The following is a 19889-nucleotide window of genomic DNA, read 5'->3' as shown; positions in this document are numbered from 1 at the left end:
ATACACACCACTACAGTCTAGAAACATAGGACTGACGCACACAAGAGTAAGACTAGTAGTTCACCATATAGTTACTTTCAAAATGAAGGCCTCCTGGGTTCTCATGTCCATAATCAGAAGAACCTGAGGGGGGAAACAAACAATAGAATATCCATTTAAAAAGACAAAGCATAAACATTTCAGTCTCCCTCAATCTCCTCTCTTCCCTTCCTCCTTCCCTGCCTTTCCTCCCTCACTATTAAATATTTTCCGTTGAACCTGCCTGGACCCCCTCCCTTCCTCTCTTCTTTCCTGACATCTTCATTTATTTTCTCCTTCACTTCTCCTCCCTCTCTCTGACATCTCCATTTCTCTCCTGCTCATCCTGTCAGGGGCGAGCTGGAGCATATGTGGCGGTTTGTGTGTTATTCTCGCTGTGACACTGGCTGGGCCCAAACAGGTGCACGCTAAATAGATATGAATGGAGTTGTGAGTAAACAGAGTGAAAGTGCTAGCCAGGGCGCTAATATAATTAACACACATCTGGGATGAGCGGAGAAAAGAGGGGAGGCGGGAGGAAACGCAGGGGTGACCAGCTCTTTCTATCTATCCAATTAAAAGTGAGCGAAGGAGAATGAGAGAAATGTTGTAGGGAGAAAGAGATATATCTTGTCTTTTTTATGCCGTTGTGTTCGTTAGTTTAGAAACAATGCTGTTATCTTTTGTTAGACACATTTTAGATATTTTTATTTTTTTATGGTTAGCGCACACTGCGCAGGAGTCGCTAGTGCGCGATGAGACAAGGATATCCCTACCGGCCAAACCCTCCCTAACCCAAACTACGCTAGGCCAATTGTGCGTTGCCCCACGGACCTCCTGGTCACGGCCAGCTGCGACAGAGCCTGGGCGCGAACCCAGTCTCTGGTGGCAAAGCTAGAGCTGCGATGCAGTGCCCTAGACCACTGCGCCACCCGGGAGGCCTCGTTAGACACATTTTGATTTGCACAGAGGAATGGAGAAAATTTCCAACTGGTACTTAGTAGTGTTGCTGAGTTGTGCGTAAACATAGTATGGATTTAGTTTTGTGTAGAACTACAACACTGTAGCACATGTTGTGTGTTGTATTGTGTCAATATTATTTGTGTGTTGGTTGTGTTCATTGAGCTCCATTGATTCTGTGTTGTGTAATGTCTGCTCTGCCAGCCAAGTCATTTCATGCTCCAGTGCTGGAGTCACTTTGCCAACAGCTGTTTGAGAGGAACAGTAATCTAAACTGACCTTGTGGCACCCCTAACAACACACACACTTCCTTCACTGACACACAGACACACTGCATTTCAACGGTTAGTACATCTACATTTACATTTAAGTCATTTAGCAGACGCTCTTATCCAGAGCGACTTACAAATTGGTGCATTCACCTTATGACATCCAGTGGAACAGCCACTTTACAATAGTGCATCTAAATATTTTAAGGGGGGGGGGGTGAGAAGGATTACTTTATCCTATCCTAGGTATTCCTTAAAGAGGTGGGGTTTCAGGTGTCTCCGGAAGGTGGTGATTGACTCCGCTGTCCTGGCGTCGTGAGGGAGTTTGTTCCACCATTGGGGAGCCAGAGCAGCGAACAGTTTTGACTGGGCTGAGCGGGAACTGTACTTCCTCAGTGTTCCTTAGTATTACACACTGGCTTACATTCCCCTTCTCGTTGCCTTGAATCTAGCTGAATTTAAAGACCTGGATACAGTAGGTGAAAACAGGTAACACAAAAGTCTTTCTAGGAGATGAGATGACTACAGGAAACCACAGGGTGCATCTCAATAGTCTAAAGTGGCTTCCTTTCATTGACTTCTTGACGTCATCTGCACCGAGCTAAAAGAAACCGTCTCTTTGACTGACCTTTAACTCCTTCCTCCCCAGACTGACCTTATCAATGACCCTGTAGGCCCTGAGCTCCCCGGCTGGACTCTGCTGGCCCCCTCTGCTGATGGGGTTGGAGCACTGTACCCCCAGGGCCTGAGATAGATGGACGTTTACAAAATATTGATTTGATATAACCTTTATGTAGCCAGGCAAGTCATTGAGAAGAAATTGTATTTTATTTTACAATAATGACTATCCGGGTGCATCAGTAGCCAAAGAGATTGTCTATAGCCACTTACCACTGCCTGTGTTGACCTTTGACCCATGTTTCTTCTCAGATGTTGATTGGATATCTGTTCAGCACGCATCAGATACTCAGCCATCCTTCTCTTCACCGCCTCCCGTGTTGTAGACCTGGGCTCGCTTGGAGAGGGAGAAAGTCGCTCCAGCCCTGACACCCACCTTCTCAGATTCTTCTGAAATTATTTCTGTAGTTAGAAACAGGTACGATTGGCTTTCCTGAAACAGTATTTTGTTGAAATGTAATTGTATCTTGGAGATATTAAGCTAATTGTTTGCACCCAAATTGGCCATTTTAATTTATAGGATTCAGGCCACATTCTACAAATATAATACCCAACATCTGATGTGGACCAGACTTCCTCCTACCAATGAGTAAGACATGAGGAATACAAATTACAATAATCAAAAGCCACCCACGGACCCCCACACCCAATGCCAATCCCACCCCAACAACAGACCCTCACATCCAGTGCCAATCCCACCCCACCCACAGAACCCCAAACCCAATGCCAATCCCACCCCACCCACGGACCCCCACACCAAATGCCAATCCCACCCCACCCACGGACCCCCACACCCAATGCCAATCCCACCCCAACAACGGACCCCCACACGCAATGCTGATTTTTTTTCCCATTACAGAGAAATTTGTAATGGAAGTTGCTTTCATTATTTAGTGTGAAAGTAGCAGGTTTTGACCACTGTCAAATGCTGTTGAAGTAATATGGCTACAGGTTCACCTGCCTCACCTGAACCCGATTCTGGTAGGAAGCTGCTATAGACCAACAAGTGCTAACAGTCAGTATCTGGATAATATGTGTGAAATACTTGGTAATGTATGTGATATCAACAGGGAGGTATACTTTCTGGGTGACCACATATTGACTGGCTTTCATCAAGCTGGCCACTCAAGAAAAAACTTCAACACCACTGTAAACAGAGGCTGCAACCTGGTTCAGCTTATCAGCCAACCTACAAGGGTATTTACAAACAGTACAGGAATTAAATCATTCACTTGTATTGACCACATCCTTACTAATGCTGCAGAAATCTGCTCTAAAGCAGTATCCAAATCCATCGGATGTAGTGATCACAATATAGTTGCCATACCTAGGAAAAACAGAGTTTCAAAGGCTGGGCCAAATATAGTGTATAAGCGGTCATACAACAAGTGTTGTAGTGATTCCTGTTTTCAAGATGAAAATAATATTTGCTGTTCAGTGGTGTGTAATAAGGAGCAACCAAATGCTACACTTGACACATTTTTGAAATTGCTTATTCCAGTTACTTATTCCAGTTACTTCAGGAGGCTGAATAAATTTGGCTTGGCACCTAAAACCCTTACAATATTTTACAGATGCACATTTGAGGGCATCCTGTCGGACAGTATCACTGCCTGGTAAGGCAACTGCACATTCCGAAACCACAAGGCTCTCCAGACGGTGGTGCGGTCCGCATCACCGGGGGCAAACTACTTGCCCTCCAGGACACCTACAGCACCCAATGTGCAGGAAGGCCAAAAACATCATCGAGGACAACAACCAACCGAGCCACTGCCTGTTCACTCCACTATTATTTACATTTACATTTAAGGCATCCAGAAGGCTTGGTCTGAACAGCTGCATCAAAGCTGGGACAGAGAGACCGAAAAAAAGTTTATATCTCAAGGCCATCAGACTGTTAATTAGCCACCACTAGCACATTAGAGGCAGCTGCCTATATACATAGACTTGAAATCACTGGCTACTTTAATAAATGGAACGCTAGTCACTTGAATGATATTTACATATCTTGCATTACTCATCTCATATGTATATATTGTATTCTATACTATCTACTGTATCTTAGTCTATGCCGCTCTGACATTGCTCATCCACATATTTACACTACCGTTCAAAAGTTTGGGGTCACTTAGAAATGTCCTTGTTTTTGAAAGAAAAGCATAACATCAAATTGATCAGAAATACAGTGTAGACTTTGTTAATGTTGTAAATTACTATTGTAGCTGGAAACGGCTGATTTGTAATGTAATATCTACATCGGTATACAGAGAGAGGCCCATTATCGGCAACCATCACTCCTGTATTCCAATGGTACGTTGTGTTAGCTAATCCAAGTTTATAATTTTAAAAGGCTAGTTGATCATTAGAAAATGCTTAAAGAAGCAATACAACTGTCCTTCTTTAGACTAGTTGATTATCTGGAGCATCAGCATTTGTGGGTTCGATTACAGGCTCAAAATGGCCAGAAGCGAATAACTTTCTTCTGAAACTCATCAGTCTATTCTTGTTCTGAGAAATGAAGGCTATTCCATGCGAGAAACTGCCAAGAAACTGAAGATCTCGTACAACACTGTGTACTACTCCCTTCACAGAACAACGCAAACGGTCTCAAACCAGAATAGAAAGAGGAGTGGAGGGTAGTCATTAAGATAGTGTCACGCCCTGACCTCAGTTATCTTTGTTTTCTTTATTATTTTGGTTAGGTCAGGGTGTGACGAGGGTGGTTTGTATAGTTTTTGTATTGTCTAGGGTTTTTTGTATGACTAGGGGTATTGGAAGTCTAGGTGTTTATATGTCTATGGTTGCCTAGATTGGTTCTCAATCAGAGGCAGCTGTTTATCGTTGTCTCTGATTGGGGACCATATTTAGGTAGCCATATTCCTTGGGTAGTTTGTGGGTTCTTATTCTATGTTTAGTTGCCTGTCTGCACTAGCCATATTAGCGTCATGGGTTTTTTTTTTGGATAGTTTGTTCAGTGTTTGTTATTTCATTAGGGAGTGAGTATGAGAAAATAACTTTTTCAATGGGAATGCTGTTTTCCACTATTTTTGAGATAAATGGTACCATATTGTAAATGTATATATTAAAAGGATGCTGTTTAGTGGCAAGCAACCCAATTGTCTGCCTTTTTTTGTACTGAGGTTTACCAAACGGGCAACCGAGATAAAAGGCAGTGGTGCTGTCAATGTACAGGGATAATAGTGACAAGTGAGTGATTATGCATGGGTTGTGTTCACTCAGCTCCTGTCGGCTGGTGAGTGATGCCAAATAATAAGAGTAAGAGAGGACAGGTTTAAGAAGCATTGCTCTGCTTTATAACCACATGACTCTGTGGAGACAGTCAAATAAAACTGCACATAGCGATCATATCTGCAGCCGAGATGTTTTTGGGCCTCCAAGACTTAAAGGTTGAACTTTGAGGACTACTGTCGCCTGGAAATGTCCCGCCATCACAGGATCCTTCTGAGCCTGGGTAAGGACCTGATCAAAACAGATCAGCTGGCTGATCAAGATTTTGTTGCTGACAGTTTGTATGGAATTTGTCATTTGTTTTTTAGATGAATTTTTTTCCTACTTTTTGGATCCTTATCCACCTGTACAGTAAGTGGCAGGATATGCACATATAATTGATGCGAATGACTGTATTTCAAAGAACTACCTTGTGATTGTGGCTACTGCTAGGACAGTTTGAAGTGACGTCACAGTCAATCAACCTCCTTCTAAATCAAAACAATACAGAAATGGCATGCTCAAGACGACAAGTGTTACGAAGCAAAAGTGGACATGCATCTTTACAAGAAATGCCAAGAAACCATTGCAAAGGATTCCCTGCGAATGGCTGTCATGATGCAGGTAACGTGGAGCATCTCTTTCATTCGGTGAACTGCAGAAATGTAACCGTATAAAACCCTTATATACGGTTATGATGTTGATTCTGCGCTAAACAGCCCATTATTGATATGTTGTGGATTTCCTTTACGAATACAGAATGTTTTTGTCGATAAGCCCTCAGTAGCGTTTAAATGGCTTCTGAAGGATTTCATGTGACAGCATGTTGATTCCTTAACGCATGTAGCGGCACATTCCTTCCTAACGTTATTTACTTTACTGAAAATCACTCAATTAGTATTTCTTCAGATTGCCATAAATTGTGAAGTGATCTTGATGCATTCATTTGCTTTCCTATAGGCCCTTCCAAGGAATTTGATGTCAGGTACCATTGTCACCTTGACCCATTTACAAATTAACTAAGGGAAAATGTAGTCTAATACATTACTATTTGTCATAATGACATTTTAGTTATACCTATACAATTCCTGAGACTTGTGTGAATTGTGGCAAGAATTTTACATGGGCCAATGTTTACACTTCACAAGTGTAACGAGAAGCTAAAATTGCAAGTGTATGTTGCAGAGCTTCAAGTTCCTTGGTGTCCACATCACCAACAAATTAAAATGGTCCAAACACACCAATACAGTCGTGAAGAGGGCACAACAAAGCCTATTCACTATCAGGAAACTAAAAAGATTTGGCATGGGTCCTCAGATCCAAAAGGTTCTACAGCTGCAACTAGTTGCATTACTGCCTGGTATGGCAATTGCTCGACATACGACCGCAAGGCACTACAGAGGGTAATGCGAACAGTCCAGTACATCACTGGGGCTAAGCTGCCTGCCATCCAGGACCTCTACACCAGGCGGTGTCAGAGGAAGGCCCTAAAAATTGTCAAAGACCCCAGTCACCCTAGTCATAGACTGTTCTCTCTACTACCGCATGGCAACAGTTTTTTTTACCCCCAAGCCGTAAGGCTACCTGGACTATTTGCATTGCCCCCCCCCCAACCCCTCTAAAATGCTGCTGCTACTCTGTTTATCATATGCATAGTCACTTTAACTATACATTCATGTACATACTACCTCAATTAGCTTGACTAACCGGTGCTCCCGCACATTGGCTAACTGGACTATCTGCATTGTGTCCCGCCACCCGCCAACCCCTGTTTTATGATACTGCTACACTCTGTTCATCATATATGCATAGTTACTTTAACCATATCTACATATACATACTACCTCAATCAGCCTGACTAACCGGTGCCTGTATATAGCCTCACTACTGGTATTTTTTTACTGTTCCTTTTATTTCTTTACTTATCTGTTCACTTATCTATTGAAAATTGCACTGTTGGTTAGGGCCTGTAAGTAAGTATTTTTACTGTAACATCTACCTGTTGTATTTGGTGCATGGGACAAATACACTTTGATTTGATATGTGCTTGCTGGTGACTAGTTGTTTGTTGTCATATTTGCCTAAAACCTTGACTACATGTACAGTATAGGTGTGATTCTACTCAACCCACCCTGACCCTTTCTTTTTTTCCCCCCAAGTCACCCATGTTTGAAGGTAAGGTGGCCCCTGTCAACACTTCTCCTGCTTCTGCTTGCGAGCGGCCGCCCAGTCTCATGTGGACGTCGCTGGGTTCTCTGACCTGCGCTGAGGACCAGGAGAAGGTCAAGAAGGCCATCGAGACTGGGGGAGCCACAGGAGGTCAGGCTTTAACTTCTAACCGTTAACCTTTCCCCCAGCATGAAGTCATCTGTGTATCCCTGTGATGCAATTGAAAAGGCACACTCAAAAAAAAAGTGAATGCTCATTGACTGGAAGTCAAAGGTCAAATAACACGTTGGCTTCCCTCTTCCTCACGGGAAAAGTTGACGCAAAGAGTGGGGCAGAAGGAGAGAAGACTTTGCAGTGGAGTATGCCAAGTTCAACAGCAGCATGTGCAAAGAGTGAGGAAAAAATTGAAACGTTTAGAAGCCATTATTTACATCTGTTCATTATCTGATATACACCTGGCTGCAAAATGAAGTTGCCCTACATCTATTCTTTAACATCTGTTCAATGTGAAAAAAGGTTTAAGAATAGATTGTCAATTTCCATAAATGCATGAATAGCTACCCTACATGAACCCAAATTCACACTATCATAACAGCCCTAACACCTCTGTGCTCCAGGACTAAATCTGTGTGTTAAACAAGACCGTGGACCCAGAGAAGCACCAGCTTGGGTTGATAGACCACTGGTACCATACAGCCTGCTTCGTGGGTCTTCAAAGTGGAGTACAGCGCTGCCCAGCTCAAAGGCTTCAACACACTCAGGGGAAGGAGCTCAAGATGAGGCTGCCTGCCATTAAATCTGAAGGGTGAGTCTTTGTTTAGTGATGTAATTAAAGACTGAGTCTATTGTCTACGAACTTTAACTTTACTGGATTGTACATAAGTCAGGAGCGGTGTCCCTGATGCTCTAGCAGTTCAGTTGAACTTTTTTTTTTTCCCCACCAGGTGTCAGTACACTAATTAATCTCCCTGATGTTTGACTTACCTTGGATAAAGCTCTGCTCCCAACTGGCCTCATGTACAAAGTTAATGGGGAATTTGTGCCTGTCAACTTCCTTCACAGCAAAACTTTCTCTTGAAGGGTGAATTACAGAATTATGTTTGTAAATGTTTTCCTTTGGTGGATCAATTGGTCATAGAGAATGTAAACGGTTAACTTCTCTCCCCTATTTTTCCCTCAGGAAGATGAAGGCTGACAAAGTAAATAGAGGGGGCATCCAAGAATAAGCAGCAGCAGCAGAAGAAGAAAGTGGAGCTGCTGATGAAGGTTCACTCAGATATAAACATATATCTTTTGCAGAAATGCCTATACATTCATATTTTATTACTTTATGAAATGATTAACATTGTTGTGATTTTGTATACGTGTATACAAATGTCACTTGCTCAATATGCCCATATGTTTAGCTAATTGTTTTCTTAATACCTCTGTCTGAGTGGTTGTGTGTGTACAGGAGCAGTGCCAGCTGATCTGGGTCATCAGGTACAAGCTTAGGCAGTTCTGTTCCACTAATGACATGAAGGAGCTGTTCATAGCCATCGGACAGGAAGTGCCCTGTGGAGAATCCAATGTAAGGAGGCTCATTCTGTGTCTCTCATTAGCTGTCTTTTTCTTTACATCTTCGTGTCTGTTCAAGACTGCACTGGGGACATCTCTGCCTGGACCAATTGTGTGTTCAAGACCCAGCTGCCCAACCGCAAGGACTGGGTCACCCCAAAGGTATGTCTCCTTCTCTAGGGTCAGTGTCTATCTGTAGAGCTGCTTATAGAGCTTGATGTTCATCTGGGTTGTGTTCATTAGGGCAAAACGAAGCAATCTTTTGCAACAGAACCAAAACTGGTGTTTCTAATTGGACAAGATCAGATAGTCCCTCTCTGTTTCAGACTGTTTTTTTTTTCTTTCTGTGTCATGCCAAATGAATACGACACAGATCTCAGATATAACTCACTGAATGCTCATTTAAATTCCACACGCTACCATCTCTAATCTATCCACCCCCAGGAGTTCCATGAGCTTCCCTTCTTCAAGAAGTTTAAGTTCAAGAGACAGGACCGGGTGTTCCCCAAGGTTCCCCCTTTTTCCTCTGCAGCCGCCCCCAATCCCAGTGCTCTCAGTAACCCCCTCTGAGGGAGTCTCTGCAGGTGAGGAGGAACCAGTAGGTGAATGGGGTGCAGACAGTAAGAGAACTGGCGAATGACCGGAGTTGTCTCCTCATTGCTCTGATGAACCTTGCTGAAATGGAGAATACCATTTTGAGTAAAAGGAAGTTTATTTTACTCTATTTTGCTTCTCTAGTTTAGTGATTCTCGTTGCTCAGTTTGATGCTATAACATGACCAGCCCCATTCATAGTTTTCTAATGTCCATTCTAATTCTGTCTATATGCCTTCTTCTTCGCTCTCCTCCCCTGTAGACACCTCTGACAGGGATGAAGCTGCTGAACATTGGCAAGCTGAGACAGAACAAGGATGAGCTGAAGGCTGCTGTGGAGGAGCTGCTCTTTGCCTCAGTACCAAGAGTGAGTAGCCAATCAACCAGGCGGGGTTGTTGGATTCAACTTTTGCTCACCTTTACGGTAACAAAGAACACATACATACACATTGTCAGAAGGATAGGTTGGATTTTTTTTGTGTATTCCCTGACCCCATTTGGTCAATTGTTTTTGGCGAATGGCTGTTGGTTGACCAAGATTTCTTTAGTTGAGTAGTCACAAATATATATTTTTTTTAATGGTGCACAAGACACGTCTGATTCGCACCGTCCTCAGTGGACTAATCCATTGCGGGGGCCACAGGGATGGCACAGTCCATCACTCTAGGACGTGATACTGAAAATGTACATGGATATATTATGGAAAAAATGACTGTGCAACACTAATAAATATATTATTTTTGAACAAATGTGCTTTCTCTCGCATTGGATATCAGAATATTTAGTGCGCCGTTAACTTTGCTATAATGCACATTCAACTGGCATATTGGTGTTGGGAACAATGTGGTTGAGGCAGCAGTGGAGTGAGGAGATGAGGAACCAGCCCTTGCCTTAACTGTCTAAGAAAATTGATGAGAGTGAAACCCCAACTTAAATAGGGCTATAATCAATAGCCTAACTGTTAAATGTGCCTTTATAAATCATCCATAAACACTGAGTGTACAAAACATTGAGAACACCTTTCTAATGAGTTGCACCCCCCCCCCCCCTCACCCTTTTCCCCCTGCCCCAGAACAGCCTCAATTCATTGGGGCATGGACTCTACAATGTTTCAATCACTCCTCTATTGCCTCTCTACTACTGGAGTGCCAAGTCTAGGACAAAGTATTTAACAGTTTTTACCCCCAAGCCATAAGACTCCTGAACAGGTAATCAAATGGCTACCCGGACTATCTGCATTGTGTGCCACCCGCCAACCCCTCTTTACACTTCTGCTACTCTCTGTTCATCATATATGCACAGTCACTTTAACAATACCTACATGTACATACTACCTCAATAAGCCTGACTAACAGAGGTCTGTATAGAGTAAGTCAATATCTGGTGCATCTCCTCATGGACTGCACCAGATTTTCCAGTTCTTGCTGTGAGATGTTACCCCACTCTTCCACCAAGGCACCTGCAAGTTCCCGGACATTTCTCAGGGGAATGGCCCGAGCCCTCACCCTCCGATCCAACAGGTCGCAGATGTGCTCAATGGGATTGAGATCCGGGCTCTTCGCTGGCCATGGTAGAACACTGAAATCACGCACAGAACGAGCAGTACGGCTAGTGGCATTGTCATGCTGGAGGGTCATGTCAGGATGAGCCTGCAGGAAGGGTACCACATGATGGAGGAGGATGTCTAACCTGTAACGCACAGAATTGAGATTGCCTACAATGACAAGCTCAGTCCGATGATGCTGTGACACACCGCCCCAGACCATGACGGACCCTCCAAATCGATCCCACTCGAGTACAGGCCTCGGTGTAACGCTCATTCCTTCGACGGTAAACGTGAATCCGACCATCACCCCTGGTGAGACAACCTCGACTCGTCAGAGAAGAGCACTTTTTGCCAGTCCTGTCTGGTCCAGCGACGGTGGGTTTGTGCCCATAGGCGACGTTATTGCCAGTGATGTCTGGTGAGGATCTGCCTTACAACAGGCTTACAAGCCCTCAGTTCAGCCTCTCTGTCTATTGCGGACAGTCTGAGCACTCATGGAAGGATTGTGCGTTCCTGGTCTAACTTGGGCAGTTGTTGCCATCCTGTACCTGTCCCTCAGGTGTGATTTTCGGATGTACTGATCCTGTGCAGGTGTTACACGTGGTCTGCCACTGCGAAGACGATCAGCTGTCCGTCCTTTCTCCCTGTAGCTCTGTCTTGGGAATCTCACATCTGCAGTCCTCATGCCTCCTTGCAGCATGCCTTAGGCACGTTCACGCAGATGAGCAGGGAACCTGGGCATCTTTCTTTTGGTATTTTTCAGAGTCAGTAGAAAGGCCTCTTTAGTGTCCCAAGTTTTCATAACTGTGACCTTAATTGCCTACCGTCTGTAAGCTGTTAGTGTCTTAATAACCTTTCCACAGGTGCATGTTCATTAATTGTTTATGGTTCCTTGAACAAGCATGGGAAACAGTGTTTGAACCCTTTACAATGAAGATCTCTGAAGTTATTTGGATTTTTATGAATTATCTTTGAAAGACAGGGTCCTGAAAAGGGACTTTTTTTTTTGTTGTTGTTGCTGAGATGACATGTCATATTGTCAAGACTTAAATGTGTTTTTTTGCTCCAGGAATGTAACTTGCGTTTAATTTTATGCCATGCCCCCGTACTGCACTCCCTCGTCCCTATTTCCCTTAACCTCTCCTCCTCCAGATACATTATGCATGACGTGGCACAGGTGAACCTGAAGTACCTGCTGAAGATCAAGTTCAACTACCAGACGTCCCTGTGGTAAAGGGGGCCGTAGTAGCCCACCACCACTCCTCCAAAAAGATCCAGCTGACCACGTAGCAACCCACCGCTTCCAGCCCACGCCCCACAACAAAGGACATCTTTGCCCCCCTTTACCATCTTCCCACCATGTTATGTTTTAAAATCCTTGCCACTATATACCTGGCTTATTGCAATAGCAGATAGCTATAAATTGGATTGATGTATTGGCCTTAGTCTTATGCAACTCAGTACTTACCTGTTTCAGTCTTTACTAAGTTACTAATAAGACTGTGGATCATGAGTTCAGAGTTTGCCTTTCAGAACGGCTGAATTGAGGTACCTGTGGAAAGAGATTCTCATTAGAAAACAATATAACATTACTTGTAAAATTGTACATGTGTACCCATAGTCCTAGGTAGTATTTGAGGTAAAAGCGATGCTGTTTACTCTTAACTGCAATTTGTCACAGTTAATAAGGTATTAGTTTGGGATAAATGCATTTAGACTACATTCTGTGAAATAAATGATTTACTTGGAGTAATTGTTGGTGTTATATCAATCTTTTCATGACTTAATGATAACTTCTGGGGTTGCATGTACAGTATGTCTGGAGAATTAATGTCTACACCTAACATGTCAAACATCCCCAGGTGGGCCACTTTGAATCCTGTGTGAAACAAGGAGAGATTCTCTGCGTGGTCAGGCTATTTTAAACAGCATTCTCATTCATGTATTTTTGTCTTATTTGTGTGGATGAGTTATACAACAGGGATCATTGGAGTGATTTATACAACTATAGCTAAATACATGAATTTCATTGTAACCCAATTTGAACAGCCCTTTCCATAAACTATATATCTGAAAATAATAATGTACTGGTTAGTTATAAAGATGACCGCTGAGTTAGTTGTATGCTCCAGACACCCTCTGTCCCAGAATGCATCTTGACAATAAATCTTTGAAAAAACGGTGCGGCTAATTCAAGATGGCGGAGATGGACCAGCTGTTTGAGAGTAAGTAATAACACGAATTTTACATCACGTTTAAGCTACCTATGCCATTCTGAGGTAATTTGTTTATAACCTGATGTTGTTATTCACTGAATACTTGTCACACCCTCCCCCAATGAAGTGTTTATAAGCTCACGATTTCTAGACTCAAAAGCTAGTGAGCTAATAATGCTTGTTAGTTCTTAAGGTTAGCTAGCTAGTTATTTTCTAACGTTGGCCAGCTGCACTAAACATAATTAGGCAATGGTCATAATAGCTAGCGAACTTATAGCAACCTTGTAGTTCCTTGGCTAGACTTTGTTTCTGAATCTTTTTATCCACTCACATTTTTGAGCCAAGGGGGTAACTAACGCTAATTTATGGGATAATAATTACCCAATCACGATGAGGTCTAACTTACTGTTGTAATAACACATTTAGTTAGCTAGTTGCTTACATTATCCACTGTTCCCTAAAATATGTAGTTAGCAGAAAGAAACCTATCTAAAAACAAACCGCCTATTCAGCAGCTGAAGACAGACAGAACAGCTGTCTAGTGGGTGATGTGAGGCGTTATACTGTGTTGGCTTGCTGTCTGACATATTTCTCTGTATGGGGTGGACTGTATCAACATACATATAGGTTTCAAGACTAGTCATTCAACTGAGACTGCTCTTCTCTGTATCACGGAGGCGCTCCGCACCGCTAAAGCTGTCTCTCTCCTCTGCTCTCATCCTTCTAGACCTATCGGCTGCCTTCGATACTGTGAACCATCAGATCCTCCTCTCCACCCTCTCCGAGTTGGGCATCTCCGGCGCGGCCCACACTTGGATTGCGTCCTACCTGACAGGTCGCTCCTACCAGGTGGCGTGGCGAGAATCTGTCTCCTCACCACGCGCTCTCACCACTGGTGTCCCCCAGGGCTCTGTTCTAGGCCCTCTCCTATTCTCGCTATACACCAAGTCACTTGGCTCTGTCATAACCTCACATGGTCTCTCCTATCATTGCTATGCAGACGACACACAATTAATCTTCTCCTTTCCCCCTTCTGATGACCAGGTGGCGAATCGCATCTCTGCATGTCTGGCAGACATATCAGTGTGGATGACGGATCACCACCTCAAGCTGAACTTCGGCAAGACGGAGCTGCTCTTCCTCCCGGGGAAGGACTGCCCGTTCCATGATCTCGCCATCACGGTTGACAACTCCATTGTGTCCTCCTCCCAGAGCGCTAAGAACCTTGGCGTGATCCTGGACAACACCCTGTCGTTCTCAACTAAAATCAAGGCGGTGGCCCGTTCCTGTAGGTTCATGCTCTACAACATCTGCAGAGTACGACCCTGCCTCACACAGGAAGCGGCGCAGGTCCTAATCCAGGCACTTGTCATCTCCCGTCTGGATTACTGCAACTCGCTGTTGGCTGGGCTCCCTGCCTGTGCCATTAAACCCCTACAACTCATCCAGAACGCCGCAGCCCGTCTGGTGTTCAACCTTCCCAAGTTCTCTCACGTCACCCCGCTCCTCCGCTCTCTCCACTGGCTTCCAGTTGAAGCTCGCATCCGCTACAAGACCATGGTGCTTGCCTACGGAGCTGTGAGGGGAACGGCACCTCAGTACCTCCAGGCTCTGATCAGGCCCTACACCCAAACAAGGGCACTGCGTTCATCCACCTCTGGCCTGCTCGCCTCCCTACCACTGAGGAAGTACAGTTCCCGCTCAGCCCAGTCAAAACTGTTCGCTGCTCTGGCCCCCCAATGGTGGAACAAACTCCCTCACGACGCCAGGACAGCGGAGTCAATCACCACCTTCCGGAGACACCTGAAACCCCACCTCTTTAAGGAATACCTAGGATAGGATAAGTAATCCTTCTCACCCCCCTTTAAGATTTAGATGCACTATTGTAAAGTGACTATTCTACTGGATGTCATAAGGTGAATGCACCAATTTGTAAGTCGCTCTGGATAAGAGAGTCTGCTAAACGACTTAAATGTAAATGTAACATGTCTGGTAGTCCTGGGCTTCCGATTGGCTCAGTGGTCTAAGGCACTGCATCTCAGTGCATCACTACAGTCCCTGGTTCGAATCCAGACTATCACATCAGGTTGTGATTGGGAGTCCCTAGGGCGGCACACAATTTGGCCCAGCGTTTGCCCGGGGTAGGCAGTCATTATAAATAATAATTTGTTCTTAACTGACATTCCTCGTTAAATAAATCTCATACAATTAATTCTCCACTCATCTATTGGCTTCCGCAGATGCTGCCACCACCATGCTTCACTATAGGGATGGTGCCATGTTTCCACCAGGGGTGATGCTTGGCATTCAGGCCAAAGAGTTCATCTGGGAATTTTGTTTCTCAAAGTTTCTCTTAAAGTCCTTTCGATGCCTTTTGGCAAACTCCAAGCGGGCTGTCGTGTGCATTTTTTTGTGTGTCTTCTCTGGCCACTACCAGAAAGGCCTGATTGGTGGAGTGTTGCAGAGATGGTTGTCCTTCTGGAAGATTCTCCCATCTCCACAGAAGAACTCTGAAGCGCTGTCAGAGTGACCAACGAGTTCTTGGTCACTTCCCTGTCAAATCAAATGTATTTATATAGCCCTTCGTACATCAGCTGATATCTCAAAGTGCTGTACAGAAACCCAGCCTAAAACCCCAAACAGCAAGCAATGCAGGTGTAGAGGCACGGTGGCTAGGAAAAACTTCCTAAAAAGGCCAAAACCCAGGAAGAAACCTAAAGAGGAACCAGGCTACGAGGGGTGGCCAGTCCTCTTCTGGCTGTGCCGGGTGGAGATCATAACAGAACATGGCCAAGATGTTCAAATGTTCATAAATGACTAGCATGGTCAAATAATAATAATCACAGGCAGAACAGTTGAAACTGGAGCAGCAGCACAGCCAGGTGGACTGGGGACAGCAAGGAGTCATCATGTCAGGTAGTCCTGAGGCATGGTCCTAGGGCTCAGGTCCTCCGAGAGAGAGAGAAAGAAAGAGAGAATTAGAGAGAGCATACTTAAATTCACACAGGACACCGGATAGGACAGGAGAAGTAGTCCAGATATAACAAACTGACCCTAGCCCCCCCCCGACACATAAACTACTGCAGCATAAATACTGGAGGCTGAGACAGGAGGGGTTAGGAGACACTGTGGCCCATCTGAGGACAACCCCGGACAGGGCCAAACAGGAAGGATATAACCCCACTCACTTTGCCAAAGCACAGCCCCCACACCACTAGAGTGATACCTTCAACCACCAACTTACCATCCTGAGACAAGGCCGAGTATAGCCCACAAAGTTCTCCGCCACGGCACAACCCAAGGGGGGCGCCAACCCAGACAGGAAGATCACATCAGTGACTCAACCCACTCAAGTGACGCACCCCTCCTAGGGACGGTATGAAAGAGCCCTAGTAAGCCACTGACTCAGCCCCTGTAATAGGGTTAGAGGCAGAGAATCCCAGTGGAAAGAGGGGAACCGGCCAGGCAGAGACAGCAAGGGCGGTTCTTTGCTCCAGAGACTTTCCGTTCACCTTCCCACTCCTGGGCCAGACTACACTCAATCATATGACCCACTGAAGAGATGAGTCTTCAGTAAAGACTTAAAGGTTGAGACCGAGTCTGCGTCTCTCACATGGGTAGGCAGACCATTCCATAAAAATGGAGCTCTATAGGAGAAAGCTCTGTCTCCAGCTGTTTGCTTAGAAATTCTAGGGACAATTAGGAGGCCTGCGTCTTGTGACCGTAGCGTACGTGTAGGTATGTACGGCAGGACCAAATCAGAGAGATAGGTAGGAGCAAGCCCATGTAATGCTTTGTAGGTTAGCAGTAAAACCTTGAAATCATGGTTCGAGTGGCACAATGGTCTAAGACATTGCATCTCAGTGCATCACTGAAGTACCTGGTTCCAATCCAGGCTACATCACATCTGGCTGTGATTTGCCTCATGCTACAACCAGCTGTTTGAGAGCTGCACGATCTCTCTGCCTGACAGATTTATCTATAGGCTGTATGTGTGCACCCAACGTGTGATAAATAATCGACAGCTTCGGGTATCCGTCTGTTATTTTTTTTAAATTCTAGCCTAGATTCAAAATGGCATGATTACAATATTTTTTTCTCACTGGCCCAAGCGGGCCACTGACAGGAATGATCGACTGGCCCTGAAGGTTTCCACAACCTCCCCAGTATGTCAATCCCTGACACACACAGGCTGGGGCATTTCTCTGGTGTTGTTGCCTCTTCAGAAAATGTTTGCCGAATTGCACATTTTGATGTGTATAAATTATTTTTAAAATCTAATTGCAAACAAAAAACTAACTTCACCAACAACACACAAATTCCGCTGGCACTCTTGAGACCAATAAAAAAACTTGTCACACTACCAAGTCAAATGGTATATAAAATTAAGCTACTGGAAACAACTCATCTGGCTATAGCCTACCTGCTGATTGGGTATGGAGCAGTTTTGTACTTCAAACAATCAGTGTATATGGTCATTTTTAGGTATACTGGGTGAAGTTGATCATTTCCTAGGCGCACTACATGGCAAAAGCGCAATAGATCACTGTAAAAACTTCCAAACGGTGAAAATCTTTGTAGTTTGAGAATGGTGAAGGTAGCCAACAACACCTCCGCCACACTGATCCTCAACACGGGGCCCCACATATGTTCTTAAGGTTTTGTACACTGTGTATGTTTATATACATTAAGGACACCTGCTCTTTCCTTGACATACAGACAGACCAGGTGGAAGCTATGATCCCTCATTGAAGTGGATTAAACAAATGACATCATTCAGTATGGGGAAGATTTTTAAGCCTTGAGACATGGATTGTGTATGTGTACCATTCAGAGGGTAAATGGGAAAGACAAAAGATTTAAGTGCCTTTGAACGGGGAATGGTAGTAGGTGGCAGGCACACCGGTAGTAGGTGGCAGGCACAAACAGGCAACGTGTCAATACAGGACTAAGATTGAATCCTACTACACCGTCTCCAACTCTCGTCGGATGTGGCAGGGCTTGCTGCCCACTGACACATGCCTACCGGACGAGCTAAATGACTTCTGTGCGCGCTTCGAGGCAAGCAACACGGAAGCATGCATGAGAGCACCAGCTGTCCCGGACGACTGTGTGATCACGCTCTCCGTAGCCGATGTTAGTTAGACCTTTTTGAACAGGTAAACATTCATAAGGCCCCAGGGCCAGACGGATTACCGGGGCGTGTACTCTGAGAATGCGCTGACCAACTGTTATGTGTCTTCACCGATATTTTCAACCTGTCCCTGATTTGAGTCTGTAATACCTACATGTTTCAAGCAGACCGCCATGGTCCTTGTACCCAGGAACACCACGCTAACCTACTTCAATGACTACCGATCCGTAGCACTCACGTCTATAGCCATTAACTGCTTTGAAAGGCTGGTCATGGCTCACATCAACACAGTCATCTTAGAAACCCTAGACCCACTCCAATTTGCATACCGCCCTAACAGAACCACAGATGGTGCAATCTCTATTGCACACCACACAGCCCCTTCCCACCTGGACAAAAGGAACACCTACTTAACTTCTTGGTGACGGGGCAGTATTTTCATGTCCGTATGAAATGCATGCCCAAATTAAACTGCCTGCTACTCATCCCCAGAAGATAATATATGCATATTATTAGTAGATTTGGATATAAAACACTCTGAAGTTTCTAAAACTGTTTGAATCATGTTTGTGAGTATAACAAAACTTATTTAGCAGGCAAAACCCGAGGAGAAACCATTGAGATTATTTTTTAGTTCACTCTCTTTTCAATGAGTTTTCATTGGGAATCCAGATTTCTAAGGGACCTTCTTGCAGTTCCTATCGCTTACACTGGATGTCAACAGTCTTTAGAAATTGGTTGAGGTTATTCCTTTGTGTAATGAAGAAGAACGGCCATCTTGAACGAGGGTCACTTGAAGTGTACTGTTAGAGGCACGTGACCAGAAAGCATGCAACAGTTTGTTTTACTCCTGTATTTTTTTATTTCTTTTTAACCAGGTAGGCTAGTTGAGAACAAGTTCTCATTTGCAACTGCGACCTGGCCAAGATAAAGCATAGCAGTGTGAACAGACAACACAGAGTTACACATGGAGTTAACAATTAACAAATCAATAACACAGTAGAAAAAAAGAGACTATATACATTGTGTGCAAAAGGCATGAGGAGGTAGGCGAATAATTACAATTTTGCAGATTAACACTGGAGTGATAAATGATCAGATGGTCATGTACAGGTAGAGATATTGGTGTGCAAAAGACCAGAAAAGTAAATAAATATAAACAGTATGGGGATGAGGTAGGTAAAATTGGGTGGGCTATTTACCGATGGACTATGTACAGCTGCAGCGATCGGTTAGTTGCTCAGATAGCAGATGTTTGAAGTTGGTGAGGGAGATGAAAGTCTCCAACTTCAGTGATTTTTGCAATTCGTTCCAGTCACAGGCAGCAGAGGACTGGAACGAAAGGCGGCCAAATGAGGTGTTGGCTTTTGGTCTGCATAGTGGTGTGGTCTGCATAGAGGTGGATCAGGGAATTGCCCGCAGCAAGAGCAACATCATTGATATATACAGAGAAAAGAGTCAGCCCGAGAATTGAACCCTGTGGCACCCCCATAGAGACTGCCAGAGGACCGGACAACATGC

At 44.4% G+C, this 19889-nt stretch overlaps 1 long non-coding RNA gene across 1 annotated transcript; it reads left to right on the top strand.

Annotated features, from left to right (window-relative positions):
• The first annotated feature begins 7634 nt into the window (after nt 1-7634).
• LOC123991471 lies at nt 7635-8352 on the top strand. Its single transcript, XR_006830805.1, has 3 exons — nt 7635-7714; nt 7940-8127; nt 8267-8352. It is a non-coding gene; the product is annotated as an uncharacterized LOC123991471 (long non-coding RNA).
• Nucleotides 8353-19889: the final 11537 nt, after the last annotated feature.

This window comes from Oncorhynchus gorbuscha, linkage group LG12, assembly GCF_021184085.1.
Source record: "Oncorhynchus gorbuscha isolate QuinsamMale2020 ecotype Even-year linkage group LG12, OgorEven_v1.0, whole genome shotgun sequence".
NCBI classification, from domain to species: domain Eukaryota; kingdom Metazoa; phylum Chordata; class Actinopteri; order Salmoniformes; family Salmonidae; genus Oncorhynchus; species Oncorhynchus gorbuscha.
The sequence above is the reverse complement of the archived record's forward strand: the minus strand, read 5'-3'. Positions and strand labels throughout refer to the sequence as shown.